At 44.9% G+C, this 25,929-nt stretch overlaps 1 long non-coding RNA gene across 1 annotated transcript in view; it reads left to right on the plus strand.

Moving 5' to 3' along the window:
* Positions 1–25,929, plus strand: part of LOC139083071 (uncharacterized) — a 73,634-nt gene that overhangs the window by 20,472 nt on the left and 27,233 nt on the right. The window contains exon 2 of the long non-coding RNA XR_011539581.1: positions 20,691–20,774. This is a non-coding gene — a long non-coding RNA (uncharacterized lncRNA). The remainder of the gene's footprint in view (positions 1–20,690; positions 20,775–25,929) is intronic.

The following is a 25,929-nucleotide window of genomic DNA, read 5'->3' on the forward strand; positions in this document are numbered from 1 at the left end:
ATATGTCAGAGGAGGAAGGATTGGAGGGACTTTTCCTCTCTGCAGTTGGAGAAATTCCCTATTCACAGATGGAAGACGGTTGAGATGAGAGGGGCACTGGTGGCCAGGGAAGGGAGGCAGCCGTAGACTTTTCTAGACCTGCACAGGAATTAGAGCCCCAGGGCTTGTTCCTCGGTACTAAACAAAGCACCATGGGCCCTTCCAATCCAAGCTGCTCTCCGCCTCTGCCATGTGTCCCTCTCATTTGAGGATCACGTTACTGATGGTGATTAAGATTTGAGCACAAATGACAAGAAGCAAAAGCTGTCTCTAAGTGAACTCCATAACTGTGGAAACCTGACTTTGTTTACTTGGTTACTTGGCATTGTCTGATCACAATCGGATTCAAATCATATGGAGTTAATTCACACTTATTGCTGCTTTTATTTGTAAATCTGTTCTGTTGTTTTAAAAGGCATTCTGATTGTCCTTGACAAAGTAAAAAGATCCTGGAGTCAGAGACTGTGTCTTCTACTTTCTTAAAGATTCCTTATTATGTCTGTCCATGGATCCTTAGATCCAGGCATCCATTCACCAATGGTTGAATGACTATTCCTGAGCCACATGATGGAATGCAAAAAAAAAAAAGCACAGACCAGCATTTTCCTCAAGATACTCATGGACTCTTGGTGGAGAATGGGGTGGGTATGCATGTTACAAAGGTGTTCAACCAAGGAGAGGCTGAATGTCCTCAGCAAGTCTCCCCTTCCTGGAGGATAGGAGAAGAGCTGTACACTGGAGGAGCGATTCTATCTTCTTCAGCCTTAGATGATCTTGGAGCCGTAACCCATTTTCAAGATGGGCAGTTTGAGGATGGAAGGGCTATCTGAATGGGCATGTGCATGCATGTGTTTGTGTGTTGCTTGAGCCTATCTCCCCACCATGGTAGGCTCTGGTAGGTGTAGCATTAGTCTCTTCCCCTTCTTCTCTCCTATGGAAACATAAATCCCTTTTCTAACAACAAGCTTATTTCATGTCGATCCAGTGAGATCAGAATACAGTGATCATGGTGATTTGTTCAAGGATTCCCATGTGACCTAGGCAGGATCAATCAGCATCCTTTTGTACTTTTGCTAGAACCAGTGGCAGAAGTATTCTCTGTGTCTCTGTCACTCTCTTTTCCTGCAAGAACTAACTATCTGAGATGGGTTGAACTCACTATGTTTACAGGTGCAGGTGGTCAATTTTGTAGCATGTGAGGGAAAATTACCTGAGAATTAAGTCAACATTGAAAAGCAAAGTCAATAGACGGAGACAGAGAGAGAGACATCTGATGACATTGTTCAAATCAATCCCTGAATCTAGACATTTCTGAAACGTGCCCCGCCCTTTGGACTTCCTGGTTATACAGATCAGCTCATTCTTTTTTTTTTCTTTTTTTTGGTTTAAGCTGGTTGGAGTTAAATTTTCTCACACGCACATCAAGTAGTCCTTAGGAATACCTTTTCTTCCACTTAACTCAGCTTTAGGATGCTTAAGGCATTCTTGGCCACCCTGAACAGAACAAAACTTTATAATTCTTTACAAGGAACGTGTCCTTTTGTAGCCTGCCATCTGCTTTGGTGGCGGCAGGTGAAGAGACAGGTCAAGCAGCTTGCTGAGCAATACTCAATGGAGTGAAATCTGCTACTGAGGTCCTTGATCTCCTTACCTACAGAGGCTTTTTGAAACACACACTTCTCTCAGCATTCCTTCTGTCTCACTTTGGATTATTTCCCTCTTGTAAATTGATACTGAGGGTATGAAGCCAAGGGAGATCTTCATAAAAGAGCTAAGTTTTTCAGGAGGGATTTCAGAGTGAAGAAGCAATTAAGTAGATGGGGCTTGCTGGAAGTAGAGCCATGCCACTCACAGAGCCTCTGTCTCAGAGCAGCAGTGTTTCCTTACACACTGGCCCTGAAGTTCCCTGTGCACAACTGTCTTGCCCTGTATCCTTGTGATGATGTTGGGCCGGGGGGAGGAACTAGGAAGCAAGGAGTGGTAGTCATTAGAAGTAATGACTGGTATTCTGATTTTTTTTCTGGGCACATGGTAAGAGTTCATTACCTACCTCCTTAAAGGTTTGTGTGGCTGAATGACTTGCTCACAGTGAAATGAGAGCAGAAGTAATGCACTCATTCTGGGGGAAAGCTTTAAGGACTACGGCATGGTTTTCTACATTATTTCTGGCATGGTACTAGGTGATATTCAAGATGGGGAGGTTCCATCAACCAGGCTGTCCCCAGTGAGGAAAAGGTAACCATCCTGGCATGGACATGAAGCATGAGCAAGAAAGAATCATTGTTGCTTTAAGCCACTAACGATGTTTATAACTATGGAAAAACTAGCCTATCCTATTGGTAAATGGGGACAAAGGATTTTGTGAGTGTAGCAGTTATGGTTCTTAATTTTCAGCTACAGAGATCAAATCTGGTTAATTTAAGCAGAAAGGGAATTTATTAAAAGGAATATTGGGTAGTTCAAAATAACTTCAGGAGGCCTGGAGTACCTGGATTGTAGGCTACCCACCTGACAACAGTCTTCCAAATCGTGCAACAAAACTAAGACAGCAAAGACATCACTGTTGCTGCCGCGGGGCACTAACACTGCAGGTTGCTCTGCACCAGCCAACCGCCAGCACTGGATGCTGCCTTGGGAAACTGAAAGTAGGTGCTGCCACACATGGACAGAATGGGTTCTCTCAGCTCCTCCCTCTTCACAGTCTTGCTTCCAATATAAAGTCTGAGAGGGTTCATGTAGGGTAGTTCAACCAAATGACAGCATCTGCTGCACTTTGTTACAGGGATGTAACCGGAAGACCACTAGGCTACAAGATGACTAGGGATAGAGTTCAGACTCTCAGCGAGGTGAGCCTGAGCAGTTCTCTTTACCTTTGTGAGCTTGTAGGGTAGCATGAGGATGAAAGGAGACCAGGGCTTTGAAAGCTCTAAAACTCTCCATAAACGTATGTTATTATGTGTTTGTGTGTTCAGATATGGGAAGCCAAGAGCCCAGCAATGAACCCAGCACTAGGCACATGTTGGTTACTCAATATTTAGCAGATAAAGGATCTAAATTTGTCCAGGTTAAAGACCTTAGCCTCTCAGTACCCATCTATCTCCCCCTATGGAATGTAAGCTAGGGATTTTTGTTTGCTTTGTTCAAGGAGATAGCCCCACAACTAGAACAAGGCCCAGAAGAGTGAGCCCACAATAAACATTTGTTGAATGAGTGAATGAGCAGGTGAATGAAGGAATCTCTCTATTCTGTCAACCGAGACCAGAATTTTCCTAGCCTAGACCCTTCCTTCTACATTCATCCAAGGATTTTCTTCCTGACTCAGTTCTACCTTTCTTCAGCTTTCGTGAAGGGGCTACAAAAAAGAAGCTTCCAATTGTCCAAGAAACCAGCTTCTGTCATTGTTTCTCCAGGTCTTAGGATAAGGACCTGCTGGCTGCTTTGGAAGGAAGCTGGCCCTAGTCTCCAAAATTCCCCCTTTTAGCCCACTACCCAATTATTTCTTTGCCTTTTTAGCTATAGTTTTCTTTTTCCAGTCTTGGTTCTGAGTTTTCCATTGCTCAATTGGTCCCTAGCAGAACTAGTCTAACTACATGACTTTCTGCCTCTTAGTGACAGTTACCAGCCCATCGAGGAACTGTCATTTGACTTATTCCAGGGTCATACACAAAAGTCATAAAGAACGTAAGGTGAAAACTGTTGGACCTAGAAAGAACTTTAGAAGACATCCAAACTTGCTTCTTTGGGGGAGCCTTTGAATTTTTCTGTTTCTTCTGCTTGTACAGCATCTCCCCTTGATCTTTTTATGGCTGGCTTCTTCTTCTTGTTGGACGCCTCAGTATAAAAGTCACCTTCTCACATAGGTCTTCCCTGAGTACTCAGTCTAAAGTGGCCACCCAGTACCTCTCCATCATAAGACTACATACACTTTATCTGCTCATTTCATATATGTGTTTATTAACTTATTGATCATGCAAGCAGAGGAGTACCACCTTGCACATATCAGGAAATCAATAACTTTTGTTGAATGAATGAATCCAGTTCAAGTCCCTCTGGAAACTGAAGCCCAGAGATTTAAAGTGACCTTAAAAAGGTCACATAGTTCATTAATGGAAGGGCAAGGGCTGGAACCTGTAGTTCTTGACTCTTGTTCAGTGCGTTTCCTACCATACCTTTGTAACAGTATAGGTAAGAAGAATGAGCATTTCTTGAGTCCACACTATGTGTCAATCTCCATGCTAGTTACTCTCTACATATCAGTCAGTCTATCCTTATGATAACCCTACAAGGCTCATAGAATTCACACTTGTATAAACAAGGATACAGAGTCTTTGGGGTTCTAAGTAACTTGCCAGGTATCACAGTGCTCCAGAGCAAGAGTTGGGATCTGAACCAGCTTGGTCTGACTTTCAAATGTTTTGTACCCCCCTTCAGACAGCATTTGCACTTTGTTAGTACTTCTGTACAGTAACCCTAAGTAGTGAATAAGAGGGAAATTTCAGGCACTAGGGAAGGCTGACAGAAGGCATGGGGTAAGGAGGCTATGAGGCTCCCTTTTCCCTTCAAATCACACTAGAGAGGTGACATCTCTCTCTTTGCCTGCTCGGCTCCACTCTCTTTTCTCCATGAGAGGACAAAGAAAGTTGGGATGAATGTAACTGATGCCCAAACGGCTAGAAAATAAACTATCGTGTCAATGATTTATACATTCCCAGATACAGAACTCGTGGGCTGAGTGATAACAGAGCTCATGAGCCCCTGGTTCGTCCCCCATCTGTTCACTCCTGTTTGTCCTGGCTCCACCCACTCTCTGTCCTCTGGGGCTGGTGCTGCACTTACTTGGCTGCCTCCTGACCTTGGACAAACTCAGCCATCTCCTTTCTCTTGCTCTTTCTCCAGGCAGCAGAATATTTCTGGAGGAACCACATAGTTCTCCTGACTGGCCTTGACACAATTCATGTTCAGTGGGCCTTCCATGAGGCTCAGCAATCCTTTTGCTCTGCTGTGGTCACCAGCTCCTTCCCATCCTCCCTGTTGTAGTGGAGCCATCCGTGATGCATTCCCCAATACCCACCCAAATGCACATGCCTGGTTGGACAGCACAGAGGGAGCTGTAGGTCTGGGGAAAGGTTTCTCAGCCCTGTAACAGCTTCTCTCTAACAGGTAGTGATAGTCAAGGAGGTGCTGGCAGCTCCCCAGGCCTGCATTATAAAAACCTAAAACTCACCTTGTGGACTCAAACTCCTGTCCCTATGACTCTGATAAAGGATTTGAGGGTCATTGTGTTGAGAGAATCGTCTTCTTGCCTCCATCCTTTCCTTGCTATCTCATCTTCCTTCTTTCTTTCAATGGGAATCAAGTGCCTACTGTGTGTCAAACACTGTTCTAGCCTCTGTAGAAGGAAAGCTAAAGTCATTGATAGCCTGGAACTTCCATGTAAGTAATAGTTGACTTCTGCAACATCCCTTCTTAGGGTTCCTCCCGAGTCCCCTACATCCCTGATATGTATTTGTTGGCCTTTCTTGCATCAATGTATCGACATGCTCATTAAGCTTACTTATATTCTTGGGCTGAAACAAGCTCTTGGGGCTCAAGTCTAGTTCACTAGATTTCTCTTTCTGAGACAAGGAAGAACAAAGGCAAAGGCAATAAGGATGCAAGGAGAAGATACACCTGCTCAAGACAGAGACCCTCAAAGCAGCTCTTGTAGCAAACCAAACATTGAAAGTAATTTTGGTTGAGCTGAGATCTCCCTGGACTCAAGAGCACAGGTGTCGACAGATGAGAGGGAAGAATTATCTTGGAGATACAGTAATAAGCTAATGCAGCGTGCATGACAACTTAGGGACCGAGCGTTCGTAAATATATTCATGTTTTCTTCCCAGTAAGATTGATTAAATACCCAAGCACAAAGTTCTAGTAAAAGAGAGATTGAAAGAGCAAGAGAGAGAAACGGGGAGTGAGCCGGAGAAGTTCTGGTAAAACATATCAACTCCGGACAAAGAATACTTCATCAAACACATAAACAGCCACTGCCTGATACATTAGAATCTGGAGGTACCATAAATTAACCTGCCAAGAAACTTTGCAAAAGGTCATATTTAACATTCATCAGCCTCTGGGAAGCAGTGTGTATTTTCATGGCTGAAAGAAAGAAAAAAGACTGCTCTTTTTGCATTGCATTTTCAAAATCACTTCCACATTATTCAGCAGGAGAGGAAAAACATTTCCAGTGATTTAGGGACAGAGAATTGATTCTGTTGTCACCCAGCCATCCCCTGAGTGTGATGTTGAGGCATATAAATGGAAGGGAACATCACCTGGACCCGACTGTCTGTTCACTTTCAGATTAAGTCCTTTCTTTTGCTTTCAACAGCACAGTGGTCTTATTTTGAAAAGTGCACATCCATAGATGGAGCGGTGCTTTGAGATCCACACAGTGAAAGAGCAGCTCATGGGGAGGGTCATGGTCAGCAGAAAGTTGTAAGATGAAGAAAAGGAATAATTACTCCAGTGGCGGCTGGTTTGGAAGACGAGCCTGCGTTCTTTTAGGCTACGGGACCTTGAGCCAGGGCTAAGACTGGGGTCATTCACTAGGACCGTATGAGGTGTTGGACTCACAAGTGCTGGGAATTAGTTCCCTCACCCCCTGATGGGTGTGATAACTCTTGTCTGTAGAACAGCTCGAGAATGAGCTTCTCATCTGGCTGGGAAAGGTCTAGGATGAATTGAGAGCAGTGATTTTCTGTGTCTTCTCTCAGAATGCCCGTTTTCTAGATCTGACTTTATATGGATGCTTCTGTCTTTATTCCTGGTTACTTCAGACTCTTCTCTATGCCTTTCTGTCAACTGCTTTTCCTAATTAGCAATTCTAATTTTCCATGAGACAGAGCGACATTAATATGTAGTTGACTCAACAAATATTTATGAAGCATTTGCTGTGTGTGTCGGGCTCCGTTCTAGGTGCTGAGGGTACAGCTGTGAACAAAAACAAACTTGAATTCCTGCCCTCATGACACGTAAATAAATAAACACAAGAAATGGATAAATAGCCTCGCGACTGACAAACATAATAAATAAATAGAGTGCATGGTAAGCAAGAAGGTGACAAGTGCTGTGGGAAGTCAGAGGAGGTGACAAGGTTGGGAGTGCCAAGGTGGATACAATTTTAAATAGAGTGGTAAAAGTAGGCCTCACTGAGAAGGTGGTATTTAAACAAAGCCTTGTAGGAGATGAGGGAGGAACCATTTGGATATTTGGGAAAGAGCATTTCAGGCAAGAGAACAGCAAGTGCAAAGGCCCTGAGGTTGAAATGTAGCTGGCCTGTTTGAGGAGCTGCAAGGAGGCTGTTGTGGTAGGAGCAGAATTGAGCAAGGGGGAAAGGGCGAGGGGAAGTCATGCTAAAGGGTGATTGTGTAGGGCCCAGCAGGTCAATGTGAAGGACTTTGGCTTTTACTATGAAAGAAATGGGGCATCTTTGGAGGGTTTGGAGCAGAAGAGACACAATTTGACTTACACATTGATTTACAAAGGTGCCCATCTCAGTGTTGCTCAGATCTGCTCTAATCAGAGAGGAAAAGGAATTCAACCTAAACCCACAGGCACTGAGGGAAGCTGCAGGCAATGTGGGGCCCTCCCAGAGCAGCTCCTCCTTCACCCTCTCTTTCCTTCCACAAAGTCTTTGTCAGCTCTTAGCAGCAAGGCATGGGCCAAGCGCTGAGGGGTGGGAAGATAGCCATGCTGGACCGGGCTGGGCCCTGGGGCAGCGCAGCCATAGATGGGGAGCATCTGGAGATGCTCTCAGGGCTCCTGGATGGGAAGCAGGGGTGAGGGGTGACTTAATTTGCTGTCTCAAAGAGTGTAGCTGAAAGACTGAGACTGCTCCTCACCCTTGCAATGTCCACTCTCCCCTTCTTTGTAAACAAAACCTTGGTTTTTTCAGGTGTTGTCTAACTTCCCTTGCAGCCAGGGGCATGTCCAATTATAAGCAAAAGTCACAGAATGGGGCTTCCAGGAAATCTTTTGAAAGAGGGCTGACTCTGCCGGAAGGAGTGCCTTGTTGCCCCTTGTTCCCACTTCATTTACTCTGATGACTGGAGCCCCTACAGCTATCTTGTGATCTTGAGGATGAAAGCCAAGAGCTCAAGATGGCAGAAAAATAGGGGTCTGGGTTCATGGGGCCCCCTTATCAGCACTGTGCTTCTCACACTTGGTCTTACTCATATCAGAGAATACACCCCTAATTTCTTTAAACCACTGTTATTAGTAGAGGAATGGAAGTCCTAACTGACAGAGAAAGTGACTTAGCTTTGAAGTGCTTTTGATCACCCGAAGATGAACACGGATGCAGAAATATAAGGAACTGAATTTGAGTCTTATGTTTCAGGTGAATTCTCTGGATGATTTTGGCCAAATTACTTAATAATAGTGATAACAGTTAGCATTAATTGTGCAATTACTTACTATGCTGAGTGCCGCCTTTAATTCATTATCCCATGTGAGCCTCACAAACCATGAGATGGGATAGGTTTTATTACATGCATTTTAAAGATGGAAAGAGAGATTCGTGGAGATTAGGTCAAAGACTATAGAGCAAGCAAGTTGTAGAGCTGGGTTACAAGCAAGTCCAAAGCCTGGTTCTTAACTACTGTGTAATACTCCTATTCATTTTCTTTGGACCTCAGTTTTATCATCTGTACAATGGGTAGTAGGACTGGATGGTGTTTGAACTCCCTTTTCAGCCCAGGAACTCCCTGGAATATATCTAGTCCTTTTTGTTCAGTCTTGCCATCTGAGCTTGACCTTGATGTCCCTAGTACCTCTCTCCATTCCCTACATTTCCAAATGGTCCCTTTGTCAGAGATGCTGGAATCTAAGCTTTGTCTGCTTCCTCCATCTTGAGAAGAGCGTCTCATTAGACAGCCCGAGGAAGCGGCCCCAGCTGGGGAGCACAGCGGGTGTTCAGAGGATGTTCCGCAGGGGCCGCGTGCCCCAGCCTGCTCCAGCCGGCTGGAGAACCTTCTGTCAGCCACTGAGCCGGCTCACTGGGGGAGCCGCATCTCCTCACAGCCAGACAGTCTGTCTGTTCTGATGATCAAGGAGGGACTTGGTGAGAGCAGCAGTCGAGAGCCCTCCCAGGTGATAAAACTTCCCGGGGGCACTTGGGAGAGGTGGGCTGCTGGCAAAACGTGAAGAACAACCTCTGCGCTGTGTAAATACATTTATGGGATGGAGCTGTTCCGTGGCCCTCTGGGGTCCATTTCCTGAGCTGTGTGGCAGGCACTGTCTTCCTCGGAACGATTGACAGGGCCGGTGGGGAAGCTAAGCAGACCTTGATTTCTTTCCTTGCGTTGGCACATTTACCTAATGAGCAGAAGGCACAGGCCGGGAAAGGCACTGAAACGGGGACCACAAGGGGCCTCAGAGTGGGAAACTCTTGCTCTGTTTGCAGTGTGGACAAATTCTGCCCTCTTTCTCCACGTTCCAGTTCTCCTTGGTCCAGGTCTTGTAGGACTCTCATTTCCCTTCATGGGGCAAACGGGAAACTCCCTTTGGGGCTTGCCTGGGTTGGGGGGACATTGTTTGGCTGCTGCAATTAGGAAGACCTGTGCCTCTGGCTCATCTGGGAGGTGCTGTGGGGGCTGTGGGTGGGGTGAAGCAGATGGGTGTGAGGTGGCGGTGCCAACAGTGCAGGTGGGGTGGCAACGCCCCTCTATTCACTCAGAACCAGCCCCTTAGATTTAGATGGGATTCTGGAGTTCTTGACGGGTGCAGCTCAGCTGCCAAGGGGCACTCAGTGAGTCACAAAGGGAGAATGCAGCCCCTTAGCAATGGGCGTTGAGGGCACTCGACCAAGCCAGAATATTGAAATATTTCAGGTTCAGTCAAAGTTTCTGGCAGGTGCAAAAACATCCCTCTGGTTCAGCCTAGAGAAAGAAGAGGACTCAGGACCTGGTGTTCCCAATATGCTGGAGTGTGAGGGTCTCCGAGTTATTTCTGCCTCCTCCAGGGCTGAGGCTGGTGCCTCATTCTCCTTTCATTGTCCAGTAATTGGGCTTGAGTCCTTTCTCATGCGTGGGCCTGGGACTCCCAGTTCTTTGGCCTCTCTGTTTCTGGGGTGGGCTCCGGGTCAGGGCTTGCTGATGCGGGAGAGCATAGCTCTCAGCAAATCTACATGAACAGCTGGGAGGAAACTGCTGCACTGCAGGAGGGGCCGTGGTTTGGCTGCTGCGCTTTTTTCTGAGATGGGCAGCCCCGTCATCCTTCTGTTTGGTATCCTGGGGAGGAAGAATTTCTGGTGTGGAGACATATTCAACTGCAGATTCCTGCCCTCCACGAGAAGTAGCAGAAGCTTCAGCTTTCGAGTCGTTCAAAGAGGGACTGGAGCAATCCCCAGGGATGAGCAGAGATGTGCTTTCCCAGTCAGCATCCCTGGAGATGAGGTGCCTGACCCACTGGGCTGTTTCCACCTTGAATTTCTACAACTCGTCAGTTTGGTCTCTAGGGGAAGGAAGCCAGACAGCTAGGATTCTCTGCGCTGCGGCCCCTGGGATAGCTATTGCTACAATGCTGGCGTCTTCATTCACAGCTTTTCAAGCGTTGGGCTTTTGATCACCCAGCTTCCCGTTCATCTCTCAGCCCTCAGGACAGCTGGGGGGCAAAGCTGCAGGGTCATCAGCCCTGAGGGGATGTTTTTCTATTAGCTGCTGCTGGAGGCACTTGGAAAAGGATGGGTTTTGCTCCAAACTGCCAGCCCAGCTTGGGTTTCTTCTAGCTCAGAGTTTCAAATAGCTGAGGGCTCATAACCAGGGCCTCTGTGAGTGTCTGTGGAGGACAACCAGGAGAGTGTGGAGGCTGTCCAGGGAACAAGGCACCATGAGCCCAGGATGGAGGGAACAAGTTTCTAACACTGATGACAAATGAGGCCGCGGTCCTTCGATCCACTCCGACCCACGCCAGCCACAGGAGCATCTCACAACCTCCTCTATAGAAACAGGAGGGCTCAGCGGCCCTGCTCAGCGCGCCCTTCAGAACTAATGCTCAGAGATAAGACATAGCACTAGAATTAGATTCCCACTCCAGTTTTCCATTAAACAGCAGAGCAAGAAGGGATCTCGATAATCATCTGTTTTCAGCATCCTTATTTTACAGATAAGGAAACTGAGTCCCAGTGGGAATGATGATAATAATAATAGCAAATGCCTTTATGTTGCCTACTGTGTGCCCACGACTGTTCGAAGCACTGCCTCATTTCATCCTCACAAAACCCCACAAGGCAGGTATTGCTATTATCTCCGTTTTACAGATGAGGAATAAGGCAGCAGAGGCTGAGTACCTTGCCCGAGTGGGCACGTGGTAGAACTGGAATCCAAAGGCAGGCGAGGCTGGCTCCAGGGTCCAGCTTCTCAACCACCACGCTAAGTCACCTTGTCAACTGGTCTGAGTCAGGACCCACAATCCAAGCTTTCCAAACCTCCATCCGTGTATTCTTCTTCTAGATCCACACCATCCAATATGGTAGCTACCAGCCACATGTGGCTATTGAGCACTTGAAAGGTAACTTGTCTGAATAGAGATGCATCGTAAGTATAAAACACTCTCTGGGTTTCAAAGACTTGGCACCAAAAAAAGATACCTCATTAATATTTTTTATATTGATTACATGTTGAAATGATAATCTATTGGATGTTTTGGTTAAAATAAAATGCATTATTATAATTAATTTTACCTGTTTCTTTTTATTTTCTGTAACTGCTAGGCATTTGAAGATGACCTAAGTGGCTTGCTCCTGCGCCTCACATTACGTTTAACATTATTATGTGACTTGTATTTGTGGACAGCACTCTGCCATCCCATTGGTTGCTGGTGGAAAGCAAAACCTGGGAGTCCCAGTGCTGTTGAGGTTGCATCTCAGTCACAGCCCCGGTGACTACAGGGCCTTGCAAAGAGGGCATCTCACCTGCACTTGCCTTGTCTGCACCTGTGACTACATCTCTGCTCTGATGATGAGCTGGAAACCTTCCTGCCCTCACTGGGACGATGTCTTCAGGAGGAGGGCACAGTGGCAAACTCTTCAGTGGAGGTTAATGAGGCTTAATGGAAAGGGCATGAGCCCCACAGATCTATGTTTGAATCCTGGCTTTATTTCATATTAGCTCTGCTATTTAAACCCTGAGCTTCACTTCCTTATCTGGAGAATGGGACTAATAATACCTACACCTCTGAGTTGTAGAGATAAATGGGATGTTGTATATGCAGCACTGAAAGCAGAGTGAGGTCCTGCTAAAGACACTGGTCCTCTCCCTTCCAAACCCCATTTTCGGAAGATGGCTTTCTCTACCATTTGCAACGTCACGTCCTGGTGACCAAAATCTAAACTAGAGAAAACACCAGGGAATATAGTCCCTGCTGCTTTTTCGTACTCTGATTTCCTTGGGACAAGCCTGCATCTCAGTTTCTCTGTCTATAAGGAACGTGAGGCCCCTGGAAGACAGACCCTGCCCATGCTGCCCAGTGATAGTTGGCACTCAGATGCCAGCTAGTGGTGTTCAGAGTGTGTGGGAGTGGAGTGCACTGGGGCAGCTTCTGGGTTATCATCTTCCCATCCTTCTCTGCTCCTGGAACCCAACTGGCTCTGCCATGGGCTCTGTCCTGGGTCATACACACAGTGTGAATCCGGGACCAAGAAGGCTCAAACTATCCTGGGGCTCAGGGTGTCCTGAGGTAGAGCCATATCCAATGGATCTGCTCAGGGAGAATGGAGTGAATTAGCACTCACCCTGGGCCATCATTTGAAATATTTGTGCGAGGGGGTGGAGGCCCAGGTTGGGTGTTTTTTTCTTGGTGAGGAAGATTGGCCTTGAGGTCAGCCCCATGGCTGAGTGGTTAAGTTCATGCACTCTGCTTCGGCAGCCCAGGGTTTCACTGGTTCGGACATGGCACTCTTCCTCGGGCTGTGCTGAGGTGGCATCCCACATAGCACAACCAGAAGGACCTACAACTAGAATATACAAACATATACTGGGGCGATATGGGGAGAAGAAGAAGAAGAAGGAGAAGGAGAATAAGAAGAAGAAGAAGGGAAAGAGAAAGAAGAAGAAGGTTGGCAACAGATGTTAGCTCAGGTGCCAATCTTTAAAAAATAAAAAAGTAAAAAGATTGGCCTTGAGCTAACATCTGTGTCAATCTTCCTCTACTTTGTATGTGGGACACCACCACAGCCTGGCTTGATGAGTAGTGTGTAGGTCTGCACCCAGGATCTGAACCGGTGAACTGTGGGCTGCTGAAATGAAGCATGCGAACCTAACCACTATGCCAATGGACTGGACCACCCTCTACCTTTCTTAAAGTTCTCTAGGCTGTGACTTTGGGCTCCCCGTCATGTGGGGGAGTGAAGTCATGTTGGCAAAACATGGTAGATGTGCACAGCTATTCAAATCAGCAAAAAGGCACTTAGATCCTGAGCCTAAACTCGTTAGTTATATGACCATGGGCAAGTCATCCAGTCTCTTCAAGCCTGCTTCTCCTTATCTTTACAGAGAAATAATACCTAGCTCATATAGTAATTGTAAGAGAAATGATGAAGTGTATTGATGTGTACATTGAAAATATGCATTGTGGGAAGTCATTAAACGTCAGTTGTTAACATAGAGCCCTGTCTTTTGGTTCTGGTGCAATGGCGGCAGGACGATTTTCCCATCTTTGTTGTCAAGAACGCCATGTCTGTCCACAGGAACATGGGCAGCAGCAGCCCAATGAAGGAAAAGTGAAATGCAGACGCTTGCTAACCTCTTCCGTTTCCCAGTTCGTACCCCACCCTGGACACTGTCCATCTGGTGGTCTGAATCACAAACATATGGCTGAGAAAGAGAATCATTTCCTTTTCAGAAATCTGCAGGTAGAAATCAGCAAGTATAAGGACAATTTGGGACTAATTTCAGTCCCTACATGATTTTGAGCAAATAAATGGCTCACAATACGCCCTTGGCCAATCCACGTATCCTCTTGGGGCGTCTGCTTCCTCCTTAATAAAATGGGATGAGTAATCCTTGCCTCTCCTTCATTTTATAAGCTTGTAACAAGGATGAATCCAGTAATGGCTGCAGAATCCTTTGAGGTCCTTGGAGAAATAGTTGCTATATAAATGCAAAGTATGATGTCCATTTCTATTACATTGTACTTTGCAAATAAATATGTAAGCCTACCTCACTTCCATGTCAATCCTGGTCTGGCCAGCTATTTGCCATGTGTATTTTTTCAGTGAAATAATCATCTCCATACATTGTTCCTTGAAAGCATAACTACAGATCCATAAAGTGTGAGATGCTTATCATTATTTATTTATTTATTTGGAAACCCATCTGTTCTGCCTCATTTCAGCTTCTGGTGTTTCTGACAGATCGGTCGTTGGTGATGTGTGCATGGCAGGATTTCTCAATACCTTCAAGGGCCTGGATCAGGACCACTGAGAGGTTGTTGCTCGTTGTCCTTCCCATCCACTTTTTCTGATCCCCTTAATTGAGTTGTTCAGAAGAGAAGCTCTGTCATTCATTTGAAAAATGGCCTGCTTACCCTTTCCTAGAAACTTTAACCGTGTTGCCCCTCAATTCAGGAGATAAAATAACAGACTGTGGGGTGCACTTTGATTCATTTAACACCTTAGAGGCCATCAGGGGTCCTCAGTTGTCACAGTAAAAGTGACTCTGTGAGGCCCCAATAATCAAAGCTGAAGACGTGTGAGGTGGTAACTTCCTCATCGTGAAGCTTCCAAGCTCACGCTTAGGTGAATCAACGACTCTCAGGGCTGAATTTTCTTCCCTTTTAATAAAAATACACAGAAATTTGGCCCATGGGAGAAAAGTGAGTATTGATCCTGAATCAGAGTGGGAACATTTCTGTGTTTAAGAAGTCTCCTAGGTCTTGTATTCAAATGTAGACAGTGGGGGTCCTCTCGACTCGCGTCTCCTGGGATCACCCATCTCTATTGCATATCGATCCTTCTCTAAAGAGCTTCATGAGACTTGCTTCATGTTCACAAAATCCCCAGGAGCTGAAGAATTGAAACTCCTGAATCTTCTACCTTTACAGAAAGTGTAAAGGAAATTCTAGTTTAGTGTTCTCCTGAAAGTCTTGGACCCCAAGGGTCTTGTTGCTCAATCCCTGTCTGATCATTTCAACTAAATGTTGGCATACTTTGGGTAAACCTCTAGCCATAAAAAACTCAGTCTTGGGGCATGCCCTGAGGCTGAGTGGTTAAGTTCGCACGCTCCAATTCGGCGGCCCAGAGTTTCACTGGTTTGGGTCCCGGGCGTGGACATTGCACTGCTCCACAGGCCATGCTGAGGTGGCGTCCCATGTAGCACAACCAGAAGGACCTACAACTAGAATATACAACAATGTACTGGGGGGCTTTAGGGAGAAGAAGAAGAAGAAAAAAGAAGATTGACAGCAAGTGTTAGCTCAGGTGCTAATCTTTTAAAAAAAATTCAAAATCTTCCTTCTTGAGTGAGGCCTCTTCCTCCTCTCCCCTTCCCCTTTTAAATGTAGGCTCTTCTCTTAGCTTTTCTTCCTTCTCATTCAAACAAGTCCCTTTGAGTGAGCTTATCTGCTCCCATATCTTTTACTATCGTGTTAATTTTTCTAATTTATTTTTCTTCCTTAGCTCCAGACCCATACTTCTAATTGCCTATTGCGTATCTCCCTCTGAATGTCTTAAACGCACCTCAGACTCTAAACATCTAAAATCAGACTCACCGTCTTTCCTTTTAAATCAGCTCCACTTCCTACATTCATGGCCTTGGTTTGTGACAACTAGTAAACAAACTTAGCCAGAAAAATGGGAGTTATGTCCTATTACTCTATCCCATTCAATTATGAAATCATGTTGATTTCTCTCAAATCTTCTTTTCTATCTTCTCTACTGCTCTTGGAAGAGATCAAGCGCCTGGAATTTCTTACTTGGACTCTTGTAATAGCATCACATCCACCACCCCTTTCCAAGTCTTGCTGTCACCCCCTCTCCTCCTCAGTGCATTCTGTTTAAGATTTTTTTAGGACCAACATGATCATCTATCTGATCATGTGCTTTAAGAGTTCCATGGCATCTTTAGGTGTAGTCCCTCAGTGTTGTGGCCTTTGTTTCCTATATTTCCAACTTGACCACAAGATCCCTGAGGACAGAGACTCTGTGTTATGCCGCCTGCACAACTCAGATTTAGGTACAGGAGTGCGCACTAAACAAATGCTCAACAATCAAAGGGTTTAGCACAAGAAACCAGGACAGAAGTCTCTGGGTGCTGTCCATGGTGCTAGTTCCCTGATACTTTCACCCTCACCGTGACCTCTGTATCAAAAGCAGAATTCTACTTGATATGCATGTGTGCCGTTTAGCTCTGCATAGTAAAAATCCTCTGTTATCTAGCCACTGACTCCCCCACCTCCCAAAATTCCATGAAATCTTCTCACAAAAGAAGCCACGTTTTCTATTTTGTGCATCAAGGGCCACAATCAACAGAGTGCAAAGGCAATATATGAAAGGGGAGAAAATATTTGTGAAGCATATATCTGATAGGGGGTTAATATCTAGAATATATAAAGAACTCCTATAACTCAACAGCAATAACAGCAACAACAATGAAAACAGCTTGATTAAAGAATGGGCAAAGGACTTGAACAGACATTTCTCCAAGGAAGATATACAAATGGATAATAAACACATGAAAAGATGCTCAGCATCACTAATCATTAGGAAAGCGCAACTCAAAACTGCAATCAGATACTACCGCACATACATTAGGATGGCTACTATTAAAAAAAAAACAATAGAAAACAAGTGTTGGTGAGAATGTGGAGACATTGGAACACTTGTACTCTGTTGGTGGGAATGTAAAATGCTGCAGCCACTGTAGAAAACAGTATGAAGTTGCTCAAAAGTACCCAGAAGTGGAATTCCTGGATCATATGGTAATTCTATTTTTAATTTTTGGTACCCATATTCATAGCAGCATGATTTACAATAGCCAAAGGTGGAAGCAACCCAAGTGTCCATTAATTGATGAGTGGATAAACAAAATGTGGTACATACAAACAATGGAATATTACTCAGCCCTAAAAAGGAAGGCAATTCTGACACATGCTACAACATGTCCTCAACTTTGAGGACATTATGGTAAGCAAAATAAGCCAGTCACAAAAAGGTAAATACTGTATGATTGTATTTATATGAAGTATCTAGAGTAGTGAAAATCATAGAAACAGAGAGTAGAATGATGGTTTCCAGGGACCAGAGATAGGGAGGAATGAGAAGTTACTGTTTAATGGGTACAGAGTTTCTGTTTTGTGAAACAAAAAGAGTTCTGGAGATGGATGGTGGTGATGGTTGCACAACAATATGAACGTACGTAATACTGCTGAACTGTACACTTAAAAATGGTTAAGATATGGGCCCGGCTCCATGGCTGAGTGGTTAAGTTCATGTGCTCCACTGTGGCGGCCTGGGGTTTGCTGGTTTGGATTCTGGGCGTGGAACCTACAAACTGCTCATCAAGCCATGCTGTGGCAGCATCCCACATAGAAGAATTAGAATGACTTATGACTAGGGTATACAAGTATGTGTTGGGGCTTTGGGGAGAAAAAAAAAGAGGAAGATCGGCAACAGACATTAGCTCTGGGTCAATCTGCCTCAAAAAAAAAAACCTGTTAAGGTGGTAAATTTTATGTTATGTATATTTTACCACGATTAAAAAAATGTTAAAAAGGAGAAAAAAGAAGCCATGTGTTCTGGTGGAACAGTAAGGGACCAGAATTTAGGAGCCATGTGTTTAAGTACAGGCTTTGCTTTCCATCAGCTCTGTGCCTCAAGATTCTCATCTACGAGAGGAAGGAACTGGGCTGGATGATCTCTCAGGCCTGTGCGCCCTCTGAAATTCTGGGATGTGGAATGGGGATCACTGTTCCCAGGGAGAGCCAGGTGGAGGGCTATGGGAACTTACTGGGAAAAGGGCCCTGAGCACCTGCTCCTGGGTGCATCCTTCTCTCATGCAAGAGATATCTTACGTTTCCTTTTCTAGGCCAACTCGTGCTCCATTTTCTGCTCTATAACAGCTGGGGAGCCAGCACATCATGCCACGGACTGGGGTTGACTAAGATGGTGGCCCCATCACTCACCTCCCTCCATGCTGCCACTCAGCCTTGTGTTCCCAGCTCTCGTCTTCCTGGGTCATCGACAGTCTGACTTGATCCTGTTTCTGACTCTCAAGTTTATGTGGAAATGCAAAGAACTTATAACAGCCAAAACATTTTGAAAAAAAGAAAAACGTTGGAGGCATTATAGTGCCTGATTTTGAGACTCATTAAAAAAACTTTATGGGTGAAATCTAGACATATGTATCAATGGACTTGAATAGAGAGTCCAGAGAGAATCTGTCACCTAGAGGACCAATATTTTTCAGTAAAGTATGGTCCCTGGCTATGTCTTCTCTCCTGCCCTGTGGAGCCATGGGGATCGAGGCTCAGGTTCACTTGATGAGGCAGAGGTTCTCCAGCCTGAGTCAGGTTCCGGGCTCCCCCAGCCTCTCTGGACTCTGCTTTTACTTACAACCTAGGGTTCCTTTCTAGCCCTGTCAGCTCACTGGTGTGCTTAAAAAGACATTTAAAAACATTCATCAGCAATTTTCAGTTGTTTCTAGTGGAACGGTTGGCCAGGACACCTAAATTGCCATACTGTCAGAAATGGAAGTCCCCTATTATATTCTTTATACAGAAATATTAAAATTCTTTATGTATGATTCTGAAACTTGTCTTTTCATTCATAGTAAGTTTTAAAATACACCCACCTTGATGCATATAGTTCTAATTTAACCCTTTTAACTGCTGTTTAGCATTCTATTGAATGATACGTCACATTTCATTTGGCCATTTACCAATGGATATTTAGGTTATTTCCAGATTCCAAATTTTTGTTATGGTAAGCAATAAACATCCTTGGATAAGTCTTTTTGTGATCTATGTTTCTTTAGAGTACATATCAAGGAGAACATTGTTGGGTCACAGATTATGTACATTTTAGAATTTGATTAGATGTTGCCAAATTGCTCTTGTGGTTGTACCAGTTTATGATGTCAGTCTTCATTTTGTTGTTGATTTTTTTTTTTTTTTTTGCCGAAGAATATTGTCTCTGAGCTAACATCTGTGCCAGTCTTCCTCTGTTTTGTATGTGGGATGCTGCCATAGTATGGCTTGATGAGTGTTGTGTAAGGTCGCACCTGGGATCCGAACCCATGAATCCTGGGCCACTGAGGGGGAGAGGGTGAACTTAATCACTATGCCACTGGGCCACCCCTCAGTCTTCATTTTTTAATTCAGATATCTAAGACTTGAGGTTATGATAAACCTAGTGTGACTCTACTGAATAGATTTTTTTCTCCAGGCTGCTATGAAGACCACTGTGCAGCCTATGGATTGGCTGTCGCTGGGTCATCCGTGGGAGGTGGGGGTGGGCTCAGGTGGTATAAGGCTCCCTCCCTCAGTGGCCGCCACAGGCAGGTCTCAACCAGTTTTCCTCAGAAGTGACTTGACAAGTTTCCTACAATTCCAAATGTCCTACAATTCCTATGCCTAAAGTTTCACCGTGTTCCCTGGGGGGACCTGCTATGTCTAGCTCATATGTTTACTGGGAAGATCAAATGAGATATTAATATGACAATATTTTCAGCTAACAAAATACATGATGGCATCACTGTTATTTGAAAACATATTTTTTTTTAACTTTTTATTGAGATTATGATAGTTTATAACCTTCTGAAATTTCAGTTGTACATTATTGTCAGTAGTGTTGTCGGTGCACCACTTCACCCTTCGTGCCCACCCCCCTTCCCCTGGTAACCACTAATCTGTTCTCTTTTTTGCATGTTTAACTTACACATATGAGTGGAGTCATACAGTGATTGTCTTTCTCTATCTGGCTCATTTCACTTAACATAATACCCTCGAGGTCCATCCATGTTGTTGTGAATGGGACGATTTTATCCTTTTTTATGGCTGAGTAGTATTCCATTGTGTGTGTGTGTGTTTGTGTTTGTGTGTGTGTGTATGTGTGCGTGTGTGTGTATATATATATAAAACACATATCTTCTTTATCCAATCATCAGTTGATGGGCACTTAGGTTGCTTCCACATCTTGGCTATTGTAAATAATGCTGCAACGAACGTAGGGGTGCTTGGGTCTTTTGGAATTGCTGATTTCAAGTTCTTTGGATAGATACCCAGTAGTGGGATAGCTGGATCATATGGTATTTCTATTTTTAATTTTTTGAGAAATCTCCATACTATTTTCCATAGTGGCTGCACCAGTTTGCATTCCTACCTGCAGTGTATGAGGGCTCCTTTTTCTCCACAACCTCGCCAACATTTGCTACTTTTTGTTTTGGTTATTTTTGCCATTCTAATGGGTGTAAGGTGATATCTTAGCATAGTACTTGCATTAAAATATTTTTGAAACGACTCTGCTAGGTACATTTTATTTGCATGTCACAGATAAGAGGAACTAATGAGCACTTCTTTACCCTGGGCACTGACCTAAGTACTTTGCGTATATTGACTTATTTATTCCTCATGATGATCCTATGAGGTAACATTATTTTATCCTCATTTCACAGATGAGACGACTGGGCAACAGAGAGGTTAAGTGACATTCCTAAGATCACACAGCTTGCAGATGGCAAAGGTGGATCTGTGCCCAGGTAATGTGATTGCTGATGCTGTCCCTTAACCACAGTTCCATTCTGACTTTGAACAGAGATGGGAAAGGGCAAGCGGCTAGCTCAGTTTTGCTGTCACCCAGTGCTGACCTGTGCTGCACTCAGGCCTGTGCTCTGCCCACTCTCTGCACTGCCTGCTGCAACCCTCACCTGGTCTTTCTTTCTTTGGTGTTAGGGGTCTGGGGGCTGGAAGCCCCACTCGCTCCTCCCTGTCCCTCCTGCCTCCCTCTGGGAGCCTGTGGTCCCGCGACCCCTCTTCTTGGTCCTTTCCTCCCTACATGGGTAAAAGAACACTTTTCTTCATGACCTGGATCTCAGGCTTATTCTCGTCCTTTCATTTGTTGAGTAATTAATTAAAGTGACTGAAATCAACAAATGCTTATCAAAGCCTTTGCATCAGCTAATCCTCCGGGAGATGGGGGAGGGGATGGAATTCTCCCAGGGTGGTGGCAGGGCGAGCACCAATCCCAGGGGCAGGGGCGGAGCAGTCCGGGCCACACCTTCTGTGATCTGGAGAGTGGGGGAAGGGGCTGCAGGCTCCTACGGCCTCTCCTTGCTGGGGAAATGCGGGAGCTGTAGGTCTTCATGTGTGGCAGCCGTGTTGGGTTTCTTCCCATCAATTCATCCTTTTATGGAGTCTTCTGGAAATTTCCTGTCTCCTTGGTTATAATGATCTTTGGGAATGAAAGGTTTAAAAAACAACTTCGAGGGGCTGGCCCCGTGGCCGAGTGGTTAAGTTCACGCGCTCTGCTGCCGGCAGCCCAGTGTTTCGTTGGTTCGAATCCTGGGCGGGGACATGGCACTGCTCATCAGACCACGCTGAGGCAGCGTCCCACAGGCCACAACTAGAAGGACCCACAAGGAAGAATATACAAGTATGTACTGGGGGGCTTTGGGGAGAAAAAGGAAATAATAAAATCAGACCACGCTGAGGCAGCGTCCCACATGCCACAACTAGAAGAACCCACAACGAAGAATATACAACTATGTACCGGAGGGCTTTGGGGAGAAAAAGGAAATAATAAAATCTTTAAAAAACAACTTCGAGTCAGTATACACGTTTCTATCTGATGATAAAAGACAGGGAGAATAAGCCACCACCATTCACCCAGAGAGGAAATACTTGAAACTCAGACGGTGATATGCTACTTGAGTTTTTGGTTCATTGAAGATGGTGAGTAATAACTTCTCTGAAAGGAAACAGTTTTCCTTTTTTTCTCCCAATTTATTCAGTGATTTTTGTATGTGTATGTGAGGAAGATTGGCTCTGAGCTAACATCTGTTGCCAGTCTTCCTCTTTTTGCTTGAGGAAGATTGTCACTGAGCTAACATCTGTGCCAGTCTTCCTCTATTTTATGAGGGATGCCACCACAGCATGGCTTGATGAGCGGTGCTACGTCCACACCCGGGATCCAAACCTGCAAACCCCAGGCCGCAGAAGCGGAGCACACAAACTTAACCACTACACCACCCAGCCGGCCCCAATTCAGTGATTTTTTAACTGAGCACCTCCTGTGGTGCTAACAAGCCATAGGAGGTTCGTAATTAGTAACCAAGGGGGCAGTGCTGCTCAGATTTTCCTGGAATCATTCAGGGGTCTGGCTCCAATGCAGGTTCTGCTTCAGTAGGTCTGGGGCAGGCCGGTCTGATGTTCTGGGTTCTAACTGGCCCCCAGTGTGGCTGGCAGTGCCCTGAGAGAACATGGGTCAGAGCAGCATTGCGACTTGTGTGGCACGTCTGGCCGGGTGCTTCCTCACAGGCCCCTTCTCCCTCCACCAGGGCTGCAGGAGGCCAGCCTCCCCTCCAGCTTTGACATGGTCTGTCTGCAGGTAGGAGTCGTCAACACTGGGCAGTTCTAACAAGTGGGCTTCGGCCTTGCCCTGGAACCCAGTTCCCGCTGTGTATCCTGTTCTGGCTTATTCTTTGGGTCTGAGTGTTCTTAAGTGGTCCAGGAACTCTGAGCCCTCCAGACTGAGGTCCTGCCTGGTTCCTGGTCACCCACCCATCTCTGAGGCTGGGGACTGGCCCCTCAGTGACAGAACTCCCTGATGGTGCCTGTCTGGTGGCCTGTGTTGATCTGAGTAGGTCTGTTCCTGAATGCCCTCCCCCCCCAGGGGCCTTGCTCTGCCCGCCTGATGCCCACCTGCTGCTGCTTGGGCCTCCCTGGTTGAGGTCCAGGCCTCCCTCGGGATACCCGTCCTGCTGGAGGATGTTACCCAAGGGATGTGGGTCCCTGGCTACCAGGTGTGATGCTCTGAAGGTCTCATGGGAGTCCCTGGTAAGCAAGGCCTCCCACAGCTCTCAAGGGGTTGCTCTGTCCTCATGACCTCCAAACCTCCGTGGGCAGAGCCCAGCTCGGGGCTTGTGTTACGTCTGCCAGCTGCAGCTCTGACCTGACCCCTGACCCACACCTCAGCCCCACAGTTCGGAAGGAAGAGACGAGTCAGGCACACCAGGATTTGAGCCCTGGCCCTGCCACTCAACAGTGTGTCACTTGTGAAATCACGTCAACTTTGCAAACCTCTGATGTAATCTTCTGCCATCCTCCCATTGATGGAGCTTCTTCCTTCTTTCATCTTAGGGCCTGTCTTAGTCAGCCATGACCTCCGGAACAAAATGCCACAGACAGGGTGGCTTTAACCACAGACATTTATTTATCACACTTCTGGAGCCTGGGAAGTACAAGATTAAGGTACTGGCTGATTCAGTTTCTAGTGAGAGCTCTCCACTTCCGGCTTGCAGACGGCCACCTTGTCACCGTGTTCTCACATGGCAGAGACAGAGAGAGAGAGAGAGAAACACAGACAGAAAGAGAGGTGACTTCCAGTATTGGCTCGTGCTCACACCAAGAGAGCCCGTAGCCCTCTGTGGTGTCCCAGGACACTGGGTCATTCATTTTTCTCCTTAACCCCGAGAGTAGTGGTTCTCAACTTTGGTTATATGTTAGAATCTTTGGGAAAAGTTTCAGAAATCTTGGTTGCCTAAGACACATCTCAGACCCATTAAATAGTTTCTATGGGGCTGGCACTCACAAAGCAGTATTTTTAAATATGTAATTCATTGAGGTATAATTTATATACAATATAGTGTACCCTTTTAAGTGTATGATTTGATGAGTCTTGACAAATATATACATCTGTGAAACCATTGCTGCTGTAGTCAAGAAAGAACATTTCTGGGGCCAGCTCCATGGCTGAGTGATTAAGTTTGCAGGCTCTATGTAGGCAGCCTGGGGTTCACCAGTTTGGATCCTGGGCGCAGACCTATGCACCACTCATCAAGCCACGCTGAGGCAGCATCCTCACAGAAGAACTACAAGGACTTACAACTATGATGTGTACTGGGGCTTTGGGGAGGAAAAAAAAAAGAGGAAGATTGGTGCAGATGTTAGCTCATGGCCAATCTTCCTCGGCAAAAAAAAGAAGAAGAAGAAGAAGAGGAGGAGGAAGAGGAGGAGGAGGAGGAGGAGGAAGAGGAGGAGGAAGAGGAGGAGGAAGAGGAGGAGGAAGAGGAGGAGGAAGAGGAAGAAGAAGAAGAAGAAGAAGAAGAAGAGGAAGAGGAAGAGGAAGAGGAAGAGGAAGAAGAAGAAGAAGAAGAAGAAGAAGAAGAAGAAGAAGAAGAAGAAGATTTCTATCACCCCAGAAAATTCCTTTGTGCCCCTTTGCAGCCTCTTCTTCGTCTCCCAGGAAGCCACTGATCTGCTTTCTGTCACTTAGATAGGTTTTGCCTTTGCTACAATTCCACACAAATTAAATCTTACTTTGATTTCTTTTGCACAGAAAAATGTTTTTGAGATTCATCTGTGTTCATTGCTTTTTATTGCTGAGTAGTATTCACTGTGTGGGATATTACAATGCGTTTGCTAGTTACCCGTTGTTGGACATTTGGGGCTTTCCCCAGTTTTTAGCTATTATGAATATACTCCTATAAACATTTCTGTAGACTTTGTGGAAACATAGATTTTCATTTTCTTGGGTAAATATTTTGGAATGGAATTGATAGGTCATATAGTAAATTGCATGTTTGACTGTGTAAGAAACTGCCTAATTATTTTCCAGAGTGGCCAATCCATTTTACATTCTCACTGGTCATGTCTGAGAGTACTGGTTACTCCACATTTTTGTCAACAGTTGATATTTTCAGGCTTTTTAATTTTAGCCATTCTAGTGGATGTGTAGTGGTATCTCATTTTGGTTTTAATTTGCGTTTGTCTGATGACTAATGATACTGAGCATCTTTTAATGTGCTTATTGCCTATTTATACATCTTCCTTTGTGGCATGTCTTTCTTTTAGTTGAATTGTTTTGTTATTATTGAGTTCTAAGAGTTCTTTTCATATCACTGGTGATTCTTTGTCTGGTACATGTTTATATTTACACTTACGCACCCCCCCCACACACGTGTTTTCTCCTGTGGCCTGTATTTTCATTTTCTGAACAATGTCTTTCAAAGAGCAGAAGTTAAACATCTTGATGATGTTCAATTTATCAATTTTTTTCTTTTGAAATTCATATTGTTTTGTGACTGAAGAAATTTTTGCCTATCCCAAACCACAAAGATTTTATCCTAAATTTTCTTCTAGATGTTTTATAGTTTAACTTTTATGTTTAGGTCTATAATCAATTTCAGGTCAATGTCTGTGTATGATGTGAAGGACAGTTCAAGGTTTATTTTTTTTCATATGGATATCCAATTATCCCAAAACCACGTATGAAAAGAGTACCCTTTCTCTATTGAATTATATTGTTACCTTTGTAAAAAATATATTGACCGTATAGCTGTGGATCTATTTCTGGACTTGCTATTCTGGTCCATCAATCCACGTATCTATCTTTACACTAATAAACATTGCTTTGATTATTGGAGCCTTCTGGGAAATCTTGAAGTCAGTCAGCATAAAATCTCTGCCTTTCTTCTTCTTTTTCACGATTGTTTTGGCTATTTTAGATCCTTTGCATTTCCATGTGGACTTTAAAATCAGCTTGTCAATTTCCACAAAATAAGCCCGCTGGGATTTTGATTGAAATTGTATTGATGTTACAGATTAGTTTGGGGAGAATTGATATATTAACAACATTAAGCATTCCAAACTGAACATGGGTCATCTCCATTTATTTAAGTCTTATTAATTTCATCA

The sequence above is a fragment of the Equus przewalskii genome, chromosome 4 (genome assembly GCF_037783145.1).
Source record: "Equus przewalskii isolate Varuska chromosome 4, EquPr2, whole genome shotgun sequence".
Taxonomy (NCBI): Eukaryota; Metazoa; Chordata; class Mammalia; order Perissodactyla; family Equidae; genus Equus; species Equus przewalskii.